This window comes from Eptesicus fuscus, chromosome 13, assembly GCF_027574615.1.
Source record: "Eptesicus fuscus isolate TK198812 chromosome 13, DD_ASM_mEF_20220401, whole genome shotgun sequence".
NCBI lineage: Eukaryota > Metazoa > Chordata > Mammalia > Chiroptera > Vespertilionidae > Eptesicus > Eptesicus fuscus.
Window position 1 is genome coordinate 24,288,568 of NC_072485.1, and position 13,207 is coordinate 24,301,774.

Genomic DNA, 13,207 nt, shown 5'->3' on the forward strand with positions numbered 1-13,207 from the left:
GGTGATGTCTCTGCGCTGTCCTCTTTATAAAGGCTAGCCAGTGATGGGCAACCTTTTGAGCTTGGTGTGTCAAACTTCGCCAAAAAACTGAGCATAACTCGGATAGTGTATCACTTTGAGGAAAAAAAACATTATTTCGCGATATTTATCGTTTAAATAACATAAGTGTATAATTGTTAATATATAATTGTATTTAATAAACCTCAGCGGCCGCGGGTCATCAGAAATGGCTACGCGTGTCAGTGCTGACACGCGTGTCATAGGTTCGCCATCACCGGACTCGACGGTACTTGGTACTTGGATAGATGTGGGCATCTCTTTAAACATAATATGTAAACAGATGCATGGTCAACACGAGGTTATTGGGTTATTGTAATGTGAGCTTTGGAGGGCTTACAACAAAAACAAGGGTAAGATGGCTATAAGAGAGAAGAAACTTAGATGCCCTTTATTTAGAATGTTCGAGCATTTACCCTGATAATAATAGCTAACCTCTTTGGAGGGTGAACTTTATGCCAGGCACTGTGCTGAGCACTTCTCGCATCACTGGAATCACGAAGATAAAAAAGGCTGATGATCCTAAATCTGGCGGGGCGGTGAAGCACCTGGGACTCTCATACACCGCTTTCCTGAGAATGCAAAGTGGTGCAGCCACTTTTAAAGAGCTGTTTGGCGGTTTTTTATGGAGTTAAGCATAAACCATCTTATGATCAAAATTGAAATGCATAAAATGAAACATATGCCCACAAAAGGATTTGTGCAAGAATATCCAGAGCAGCCTAATTTATAGTAGCCCAAACCTGGAAACAGCCTAAATTTCCATCAACAGATGAGTGGGTAAGCAAATTGTGTGGCATATTCATACAATAGAATACTACTCAGCAAGAAAACTACTGATATACACAACCACGTGGATTAATCTCAAAGTATTAAATTGAACAAAAGAAGCAAGATACAAAAGAGTACCTACTGTACAATTTTATTTGCGTAAAGTCCAAAAGCAGGAAACATTAATTTAAAGTGATAGAAACCAGAACAATGTTTGCCTGTGGGGGTGAGGATTGACTGGAACAGAACACAAAATAAGTTTCTGCGAGGTTATTTGTATATGTGGGCTTTAATATAAATTATACTCTCTCATCTCCCACCACAAATACAAAAACACAAAGGAAGAATGAGCCTTGTCCAGGGAGCTCAGTTGGTTAGAGTGTTGTCCAGATATACCAAGGATTCAGGTTTGATCCCTGGTCAGGGCACATACAAGAAGCAACCGTGAATGCATACATAAGCAGAACACTAAATAGATCCCTCTCTCTCTCAAATCAATGAATAAAAATTTAAATAAATAAAAAGAGAAAGGAAGCTTTGGAGAGGGAGGGACTCTGATGATGTGATTATGCAGAAGATGATAATTAAAGGAACAAACTCCTTGAGCGATGAGCTCATCCAGAGGAGGAATGTTATTGTTAGGAGAGAGGTTTTCTCCCCTTCAGGAGAAAGGAAGCAGAAGCCAGGTGCCAATTCAGAAGTGTTTCTAGATTGGGTGAGAAGATAAACGAATGAATTCCTCTCTGGCTGCTATTCTCTCAGGGAATTTGAGGCTCCCTCATTAGCCAGGATTCAGGGGATTCAGGAGGAGAGAGTGTGGGAGGTGTGCAGACAGAAGAAGCTATGAAATGTCATTTCAGAAAATGGGGAAGTTGCCTAGGAAAGCATGACAGGTATGTCAGGAGAACAAGTGGCCGTATGGCTTGAGATTGAGACTTAAATGAAGCTTTGTCGGGTGGTTGTTAATCAGAAACTTGGAGCGGCTCAGGAGAGGCCCAGAGAAGGCAGAGGGTACTTCAGTGAGGATCGAGGCTGGCCAGCCAGGAGTAAATAACAGAAGGAAATGCAAGGACATGGCAGGAAGATCGACTCTAGGATTTGCATTAAATGAGGGATGATGAGAAGACAGAAGGGGGCTGATGGATCAGGAGAAAGATGTGGGATCAAGGGATTAGAGGGATTGAATTCAAAGAATTGTGGTGAGTGAATCTGGAAAAAAAAATAGATTGTGGTATTTTAGAGGGTGACTCGTTTGAAATGGAGATTTCTGAGCAGTGTAGATTCTACTGAAATGAGGGTTCTGATGGTGATTATGGGAGTGGGGCGCTGGAAAAAGGTGAGTGAACGCTTGTTGAAATGAGAAGCTTATAGAACTAAGTTAGGGGGTAGATTTCATGATGATGAGATAAAACACCACCAACAACTATAAGTCAGAAGGCAAATCCCCAATGAATGAGAAGGAATGCCCAGCTAGTTAGTTGGCAGGAGAGCTACAGGGAAGAGGAGAAGGACACAGCTGGATGTGTGAGTGTTCAGGAAGAAGGGACAGCTATACTTTCCGGGTCTCACACACACACATATATGAAAATGTAATGGTGCTTCTCTGACTTTCAGCAACCCTTATAGCAATAGATAAGTTGAATACAGTATAAGTTGCCCCAGTTCAGACACACTAATAACACCCATTTGATTAATTGAGCATGAGACAGGGATTTGTCCTGTACTGCCCCAGAATGTGCACCTTGCCATATCCACGACAGTGTATCTCAAGACCTTTGGGCACTGAGAATTGGGGCACTCTCTACCTAAGAACTCAATGCTGTGCCTTGGCACAGCTGACCAAACTGTGCCTTAAAAGGGCAGGAAAATGACCACACTGTGCCTTAAAAGGGCAGTGAAATGACCAAGCTGTGTCTTAAAAGGGCAGGGAAATGATGCAGCCACTTTGGAAGACAATTTGGCAGTTTCTTAAAAACAACAAATACACTCTTACCATACAATCTGGTAATTGCACTTTTTGGTATTGTCAACAAAAGGTTGCTGCCGCCAATCTAATGCTAATAGGAATCCCCAACCCAGGGTGCAGAAAAAGGAGAAACTTTGTTCAGGTAAAGTTATCAAACCGGGAATAGCAATCACTGGAGGAAACTGAAATTGCATCCCCCCGAGACAAACAGGAGGCCAGCTTACATAGAGAAAGTGTCTGCCCTGATCCCTGATTGGTTCATTTTTATGCAGACCAGGAATCCAAATTTGTACAGTTTGATTGGTCCAAATAGCACTGTCCTGATCAATCAAAATCTTGCATCCTGATTGGTCATTATGGAGCTGCTCTGATTGGTCAGTAATACTGCAATTGGACAGGGCAGGTCTCAGCCCATTGGTTGAAATATGATTCAAGGAACTCCTTTATGGGGTTTGGCTCAGACAATAGGAACACAATGCACAAGGCTTAGAAGTTCAGTCGATAGCTTTTCCCTGATAGCAGCATGAGTGAGAGGTCTCTGTTAAAAATGGCTTCTAGACTCTAGTTATAAATTTGTGCCCAGTTGACTACGAGGAGTCCTTTTTGACAGATATATTACTCATTGAGGTCCACAGAATTTACCCAAAAGAGTTGAAAACTTATGTCCACATAGAAATCTGCAGACAGATGATTATAGTCGTATTATTCATAATTTCTAAAACTTTGAATTAACCAAGATGCCCATCAGTAAGTGAATGAATAAATAAATTGTGGCACATTGATACAATGCAATATTATTCAACACTAAAAAGAAATGAGCTACAAGACATGAAAAGACTTGGAAAAAATTTAAGTGCATATTACTCAGTGAAAGACACCAATCTAAAAAGGCTACATACTACCCTGACCAGTGTGGCTTAGTTGATTGGGCATCATCTTGTGTACCATAAGCTTGGGGGTTCGATTCCTGGTCAGGGCACATGCCCGGGTTGTGGGCTCAGTCCCCAGTGGGGGGCATGCAGGAGGAAGCTGATCGATGTTTCTTTCTCACTCTCCCTTCCTCGCTCTCTAAAAAATAAATAAAATCTATAATAATAAAAGTGTAATATGCTAATTAGACTGGACGTCCTTCCGTATGACCTTCCAGATGAAGCCAGGGCTGCAAGGGAAGCCGTGGTCCCAGGTGCCAGAGGGAAGCCGGTGCCCGCAGCCGGGGAAAGGAAGACCTACTCTTGCACGAATTTCTTGCATTGGGCCTCTAGTATTAAACAAATAAGTGGCTATATACTGTATGATTCCAAATATGTGACCTTGTGGAAAAGACAACACTATGAGACAATAGAAAGATTAGTGTTTTCCAGGGATCAGGAAGAGGAAACAAATGAATATATTTGAGGGCAGAGTATATTTAAGGGCAGTCAAACTATCCTGTATGATACTATAATGATAGATACATGTCATTAGACATTTATCCAAACCCATAGAATTTACAACACCAGGTGTGAACCCTAATATGTCAATGTAGGTTATTGATTATAATAAAGATACCACTCTAGTGGGGGGTGTTGATAGTGTGGGAGGCTATACATGTGTAGGGGCAGGGGTTGTATGGGAACTCTTTGTAATTTGTACTCAATTTTGCTTTGAACCTAAATCTGCTCTAAAAAATAAAGTCTATTTAAGGGTGGTGGGGGGGTGGTGGCAGAGTAAGAAGGAAGGTTATTGCTAGGGAGCAATATATCCTCAGTCAAAACAGAATCTACCCAGCTATCAAGCAGACAAATTCAAGCAAATCTAGATTGGAATGAGGTCATCTGAGGTGATGGAGAGGAGTGCTCAGGTTTAAAAGAGAGGGTATTACCTTCAAGGAACTGAAAAGACACCTCGGAAGGAGTAAGCTCAGGGCAGAGAAGCTAGAGACTGGGCTAAAGAAGTGGGCAGGAGCCCTCGCCAGTTTGGCTCTGTGGATAGAGCGTCAGTCTGTGGCATTTTGCTTTTACTCTGGAGAGTAAGGCTGTTTTTCTTGGGATAAATGCAGCAGCAAAACACAAACCAGTTGATCTTAAAAAGCACCTCTGCCATCATAACGCCAATCATTTTCAAGACACTTCCACAGACAGTAGTTTTGCCATTTCCAGTTCTTGTAAGAATGACATCTCTGTGCTGTGACATCTGGAGTATGTCTGTAAAAGCTTGTTCTCTGTTAAGCCAGTTTATTGACTACAGCCTGGTTGAGAGAATTTAGTTAGTTGGTCCATTTATCTAGTGCAGTATATCGGGCCCCACCCCTCTTCCGATGATCCAGTTCAAGGAGTGGGTTGACTTGATGAATGCAGCCAGGAATAGTGTTATCCAATATGCAGTGCACCAGCAAACTCTCCACATCAGCTACATCTATGCTTATCTCTTTAGGAATAAAAGGAGTATGTGTTCTTGTGTAAGGCTTAATTAATTTAATGAGCACTTGTGTTCTGAGGTTTCACAAAAGCTCTTCAATGTGTGCCCTCATAAAAGGGTCATCCATGATGCTGCTGTGATTTGTTTTCAGAATCTTTTCGAATTCAGTGTAGTCGTTATTCTGATAAGCACTTACTAAATATGTTACCGGAAACCCCTGGTTGGGCTTGGACTGTCTGTGGCTGTGTCCAATAACGAAGGCAGGGTTGAATCATATTAGGCGTTTATTGAGAAGGCCAGCCAACCAAGAAGGCAGGGTGCTTATCAGCATAAAATCCTGCCTTCCAGCAAGGTGCAGGGGACAGGGTTATAAAGGGCAAGGGGCTGAGTGAGGAATGCAGCTACGTGCAGGCCTGGGGTCCAGAGACGTCAGCGATTGTAGTTACCAGGCGATGAGATGATGTTGCTGAGATGATGTTTTGACGCCTGGTGGGTCGGCCTGACCATGCTTATTGGTTCTGCTTGCTGGATTCACAGCTGAGTCTCCTCCTCAATTGCTTCATACAGGCCTTGAAAAGGAAACTTTAAGAAAAACGTAACCCCCTATTCAAATATAATAATCTTAACCCCCTATTCACATAAGTATATGTGTTCTAGGATTTAAAATAATATGATTACATTTCAATTTAATTCAGGTGCTCGATCTATTAGATTATAGCGCCCCTCCCCCTCCGCCCCATCAAATTCATCATGGCGAAAATTTCTGTACAGTTTGGTCTTCTATGAGTCAAATGGATTTACTCCTGGTTTCATTAGCATATTTGCTAAGACCAAATACTTTAAGCAAGTGACTCGTAATGGATTTCCTCATTTACCATAATTCTCAAAGGCTTCAAAAAAATCAGTGTGTGCCTTTTGAAATTTACCTTCTCTCAAGTGCATGTTACCTTGTGGCAGGCACAGACCAAGGTAACCCAGCCTGGCTGTCTCCTTCCACCTCAGAGCAAACACAGCTATGACTACAAGCACATTGAAGAGCACTGTAGATTTCTTTTTTTAATGTCTTGAATATAAAGGGCAGGAGATTATGTACATGCATCATGACAAAAGATTTTATGATCCTTTTAAGCATCTCCCTCTTTTTCTTAAAGTTGCTTTCCCTTCAGCAATTGTCCTGAATCTCTCTCTCCTGCTTTCTTTTTCCTTTGCCCCAGCCTTTCTCTTCCTTTCCAGATTTTCTGTGTTGAGTCCATTCTTGAGTAGAGAAATGTAGCCCTCAGCTAGCCCCCTTACCCATCATCCTCACCAGCAGAACACTCCAGTGATTCTTCTATTGCCCACTCTCTTTCTTCACCTGGAGGAAGAAAGTTCACCCTTCTTAGAACTTAATACCAAAGATATGGGAAACCTATGATTGATTTTTTCCTACCCCACAAATATCCTATATAATAAAAGGCTAATATGCAAATTGTCCCCTGGTTTGGGAGTTCGACCAGGAGGAGGGGCTGGATGGTCAACCGCCCTCGACCCCTTTCCCCTGGCCACCCTCCCCCGCATCAGGGCAGGCCGGCTGGACCCCACCCATGCACATACTCATGCAGCAGGCCTCTAGTTGTCTTATAATGGGAAAGAAGGGACAATGTGTGAATACTGTATACGTTAAGTACCCATTATATACCAGAGACATTCTCATTACATGCTCAAGTTAGTATGTATTAGCCATCCAGGAAAAAGGCGACTTAATGAAGAACAGGGTCCATTTCTTCAGGGAATGAAATCAGTTTTGCTTGACCACAAAATTATGGCTCATAAGGCACTCTATAAATATTTTGATTAGATGTCAACGATTGGATATATGAAGATCTCACATAAAAATACTGACATCTGGCTTCTCTTGAAAAATTGGAGATTTGGTGTGCCTGGCCTGACAAGGGTAATAGAAGCTGCCATCCCAACGACCTGCGATGGGCCTGCACTCTGCAGGGTACCATACCCCCCTCCCCACTACTACTACTACTGCGTTCTTCATACCAAAGTGGAATCAGTTGTCATCTATCATCATGCTTGTACTGTTTCCTTATAGCAAACAGAAAATCTAATATTTACAACATGGGTAAATAAAATAAGTAAGTGCTCCTTGCACCTATCCACTAGTTCACGGATCTTACCTGGCAGCTCCCTGGAAGCTTCTGCAGTTGGGAGGCCATTTTACTGAGCACTCCTCTCCTGAGCTTCTCGGTGCTGGTGCTGATGTGTGACAGGTATCCCAGGATTTGGATCAACTGGAATGAATGGAATAAATCCCACAGGAAGCCTCAAAGAAGCTTAATGCCCACCCTACTGCACTCTCCTTCCCTCTTCCCTCCTGAGAAGCAGCCCCTCTTCAGTCCCTCGACAAAACCTGGAGCGCCCTTTTAGGCCAGCGAGTCCCAAATCTTCTGCCATGTCAATGACTATGAAAGCCAATGACTAAGATATTTTAAAAATGTCTTAGCAGCACTCTATCCATAAACCATGGCAGTTCCCAGTTATTGGGTTATTAAAAGCCAAGTATAAGCAGAAAAAACAACAACAAAAAACCCAGCCCAGGGTCTGGACTAAATTGGCTGATTTTGATCAGTCAATTTAGTGTAGAGATTGATTTAGGATCTTTTAAAGTACTCAGCTTAGGCCCCCTTTCGCAAAGAGAATTGGCCAAATCGTGGCAGTCACGCCAAGGGGGATCAGGGAAGGCATTGACGGAGCAGCAAATGACAGTCCAGGACATCCGTTCCAGATGTTCCAGTTCACCTAACCGTACCTTTTCCAATGCAGACAGTTTGTGAGTTGAGTAATCAGATGTGATCTAATCGGTGTGCCTTTGTAAGTCTTCCCATATAAATAATTTTAAGCATTAGGGAGAAAAATGTCATTGTTTTACAATCTCTCTAGAATTTTTTGTTTTAGAAAATATGATAGTTAAAACCATTTAGCTCCTTTTCCAATACAATTGATGCTCCCTGGGAAAGACAGAGAATCCCGAGGCTGAGGTGGAAGGATGATGCTAGGGCTGGGGGAAGGAGTGTCCTCGGAGGAATATTGATTTCATTCTCGTTTATGCCGACATCTCTCTCCAGTCTACCTCACCTTTATTTTAGACCCCGTTTGGCTCCCTACGAGGTTCTAACAAATGTACACTCTCTCCCTCATTAGACCAGAACACTTTGAGGATGGACTGTGCCTTCTGTTTCCTCTTTTAGCCCCATTAGTGCCTGACATGGTATCGAACATGCGTGTTTAAAAATGCTCCTTGAAGGAATGAAACTCTTTTTCTGGAGTGGAAACTGCCTGGAACACTCCCCCATTGCTCTGTCCCCTCTCACAGCTCTTCCTCACGCCCCCCCCTCCGTGTGGAGGGAGGCTGAGTGGCGTGCGGACACTGGAAGGGAGAGGCCAGCCCTGCCTCCAGTTTTTCCCACTTCAGTTCCTGCACATCTGAGTCTGGGAGACTCACGGAAAGGATTTGTTGCCTTCATATTGGGGAGGAAGCCCTTCCCCAAGGCAGGTGCTGTGGCAGATGTTTCTTAGAGGAAGGGGTGTAGATGAGCATAATCGTTGCCTGGGAGTGTGGGCTGGCTGGGAGGGGCAGCCAGCTGGAAACCAGGCCCCTGAATGCAGCCCGCTGCCCACCATGCAGGACCAACCCAGCTGTTGATGGACGCCCTCAAATATCCTCACACCATACCTCAAACCAGTCGATGGCGCTTTATCCCGAATGCTTTAAAAAGGAATTTACCAAAGCCTTCCCCAGTCTGCTGCTGGCAGCTATGATCTTTTTGGAAGTGTAAAAAAAAAAATGCTGAGCCAACATTTACCGGGTCGGTGTGGCTGCTCTTTAAAAATCGGAAGCTCTGACACCCGCGGCCTGACTCCCAGCGCGGCCTGCGTGGCAGCTGCCCGCTGAGGAAGGGCTGTGCCTCAGGCCCGACCTAAGCTGGTTTACTTACCCATCGCGCCTGCCTGGCTCCCGCAAGCATCTGATTGGGACCCCAAGGCTTCATTAGCTTCATAAGACATTTGGAGCAAATGCCACCTTTGGAGAAAATGCCATGAGGTTGCAGAGCTCTTTGGGTTATTAATTCCTTTCAATGACAGTCTAATATCCGTACGTAAAATCCATGTGTGTAAAGAGGAAAACAGCATCCAGGGCTCTTTCCACCAGCTCACACCTGCCTGACCCTCACTTCTGCCTGTGTCCCAGCACACGTCCCTGTGACTCCCGTCTCACTGGCTGTGTCCACCCACGCCCTGTGCCCCTGCCTCTGAGCTCATGTTCCCAATGAGCAGCTTATACTTGGCAGCTTCCCTCAAAGTAAGAGTCAGGGAGCAAGAAAGTATGCTCAGGACAGAAGCTACAGCCTTTTTAAACCTAATCTTGGAGGCAGCACAAGGCATCACTTTTGCAATATTGTATTTATTAGAAGTGAAGGGAAGAGGTTATCAGGGACATGGATGCCAGAACACGGGTGGCCATCTACTACACATACCTTCCATTCATTCTTCCTTCCTTTCTCTGTCCTTTCTCATTCTCTCACTGCTTCCTTCTAGTACTTACTGTGGGTCTACCATGGCCCAGGAGCTACATCAGGCACTGGGAATTGTAGACCCTAAGAAAGAAGATGCCTACTAAGAAGGGCTCCTGGTGGCTAACTGGGCTCAAATTGGAAAAAACAAACAACAAACAACAAACAAAAAAACAGAGCCTAGTAGCCATTTCTATGCAGGGCTCTCATGCAAACCACCCTTTAGGGACCAGTAAGCTGCCTGCCACCTTCTGGCTGCACTATGTTCCTGCCATCTGAGCCAGTCCTTACAAAGGAATTTCTGGAATCCCATTTCAACCAATAGGACTGAAACTTTCCCCATCCAATCGGAGCTGCATAGCTCTATACCCCCCTTCCCCCCCCCGCCACAACCAATCAAAGAGGCTCAATTCTGACCAACCAAGACAATCCCTTTTGGATTAAACTGTGAGGACCTGGAGTCCTCATTTGCATAAGGATGGACCAATCAGGGACCAAGGGCAGGAACCATCTATATATATAAAACCCTAATATGCAAATAGACCGAACAATAGAACAACCGGTCACCATGACGTGTGCTGACCACCAGGGGGCGCGCGTGGACCATGGCAGGCATTGGCAGCAGGTGGCAGAGCGCAGAACATGGCAGACAGGCTGCAGCGGGATGGTGGAGCAGGTGAGTGGGGGCACCAGACCAAGGCGGGACGCTGGTCGCTGTAATCAGGGAGAGCCTCTGGTGGTTACTGAAAATTCTTTGCTCCCGCACACTGCAGTCCAGCGCTCTCACCTGCTGCTGGTGCTGGCCCTGCTCACATCCACTGCTGGCGCCAGAGCCACCGCTCACACCCACTGCCAGTGCCTGGCAATGGTACCAATCACTTGGTGCTGGTCAGCAGGTGCGAGAGGTGGCTGCTGGCCCCAATCACCCCTGAGGGATTCTCCACCTCCCCCTGCTCCTGAGGGGCAATCAGGGCAGTGGCCACCACTCGCACCCACTGATGACACTGGCCCCAATCGCTCCACGCCATCAGCAGGTGTGAACGGGACCATGCCATCAGCTCCTGGGATTGGTGGCAATGGCAGGAGCGGGGCTGCTGGCAGAGAGAGGACCAGGGGCCGTGGTGGGAGGGGCTGGGTGGGGATGCAGAGGATGGACTGAGACCCACCCCTGTGCCCACCTCAGCCTCGCAGCCCACAGTTCCTTTCAAGGTGCACTAATTCATGCACGGGGCCCCTAGTTATCTATATAACTCAGCTTCCTGCTGGCTCAGAGAGCTCACTTTCTCTTTTCATGGAAGACTGAAGACTGTTTTCTTGCTGGAGCCGAAACACCAAAGATATCTCACGAGAGCAGACCAGTGCAGGGTAGAGAAGACAGGCAGGCAGGGAGCAGAGCTGCCTAGCTGGAGAGGGGCCTGGCTGCTGGCCGCCTCACCCAGGGCCACCTTGCCCCAGCACCTCCTAGCAGCCCTGCTATCTCACAGCCACGCTGCTCCATAATTGAGCTGTAACACTGTCAGCCTGTTCCAAGCCATGCTGTTCTCGCAGCCATGGTGTATCACAATTGAGTTGTTTGCACAGAATGAAATTTCCCTCTTCACCGCATCCCAAATTAGGGATTCCTGTTGGTGCTGAATTGGTGCCAACAACCATCAGCTGACAGAAATCAAAGTCTGAAAACACAGGTTCCCAGCCTAGTGGAAGAGAAAGGGCCAATAAAATTAACTGTTTCCCAAGCTTGAATCACTCACCCATTGGCCATATACAAGAATATCCCAAACCTTTTCTTATTCAATATTTTCCTTTAAGATGATTCTCCCCTAACATACAACCTCACCCTAAGCTAGCTCTTCACCCTGTCTGCCCAATTAGCAGCACATAGGAAGGCTACTCAGCCTGGGGGTGGAGGTGTGTTTAACACAGGGCAGTTATTCCCACTCCACACACTTACGTTAGCACCCACTTATGCCCACCGCAAGTGGTCGCCAGCAGGGAGGTGGCAGCTTCCCTGAGAGGAGACACACCTCCCTGCCCTGTGACTCCAAGCTCTGCCTCCTTATTCTCCCCACCCCATCCCTTTACCCATGTCCCCACACCTTTACTCCGTTTATCTCTCATGAACAAAGGAGCAAAACTAGCTTGTTTCAGGCAGGCACAGCTCTCATTCAGGAAAAAGAACTTGGCTTTCTGAATATGAGATGGTACCTTATTGTGGGCACTTGTGACCCCCGGTGGTAGAGAAGGGAAATACATGCGGTGAAGTCAGGAAGGAAGCATCTCTCACCAAAGCCCCAGACTAGAGCCTCCACTTACACTAAGCAAAACAGTGTCTACAGGGACAAAAGCACCAAACAAGATAAAGCACCTCTGCTTCTCACCTCTCAACAGGCACCTTCACCAGGACAAAAACAGCCAGGAGATACAAATGCCCCTGTCCTACCTGCATCTTGTCCCCAGCATTGAGGGTGGGCGGTTCTCCATAAGTGGGAGGTCTCCTGGTGCCTGAAGGCAGCTGCAGCCGGTGGGGAGCACACCAGCTCTGCACAGACTGGCTCAGCCCTGACGAGTTGGGTGGCCTTAGGCAAATTACTTAACATCTTTGTGCCTCAGCTTCCTCATCTGTCGAAACAGAATGAAAACAGTGCCCTCTCAGAGGGTTCTGAGGCTAACCTGAGTTAACATAAAACATGCTCACAATAGTGGCTGACTCACAGAATATTTAAAAATTCCAGGAGGTATCCCTGTGTACTCCGCTGGCCATAGAATTGTCCTCTTCAGGGAGCAAAGCAGAGGCTCAGAGCAGTTCCCCTCCTTCAGCATGACTTCTTTTTCTCAAGTGGAAGATGGAAAATTTGAACCCAGATTAGGATTCTAGATCCAGTAGTCTCTAAGCCCTGGCCCAGTAGCTTGGTTGATTAGAGCGTTAGCGTTGTCCTGATACACCAAGGTTATGGGTTCTACCCCTGGTCAGGGCACTTACAAGAAGCAACCAATGAATCCATAAATAACTGGAACAACAAATGGATGTTTCTCTCTCTCTCTCTTTCTCAACACATACACTCTCCCTCTATTTCTCTCAAATCAATCAACAAAAATCTTGTGTTAAATGGTGGTTAAAAAAAAAAAGATCCAATAGTCTTTTCCCTATACCCATATAGGGCCTTCTGGGAGTAGGGGCTAGCTGTATAGGGCTTCCACCTCCTCAAATCCCTGAGGTGGGTGAGCTGTACATAGAGCTGGGACATGCAAGCTAGAGCATCCACATGCCATTGTGCAAGGACGCAGGTACAGAACTGAACTGGGGTGGGAAAAGCAGGTGCCAGGCCATAGGCGGGGGGCCGGGGGGAGCGGGCGGGGAGGGGGTATCAGGGCTGGCAATCCTTGCATTGACTGCCACATTTGGGCAGAGAATGCTAAGAGTTCCAGGAACTCTAAATTCAAACCTGGCTTTTCA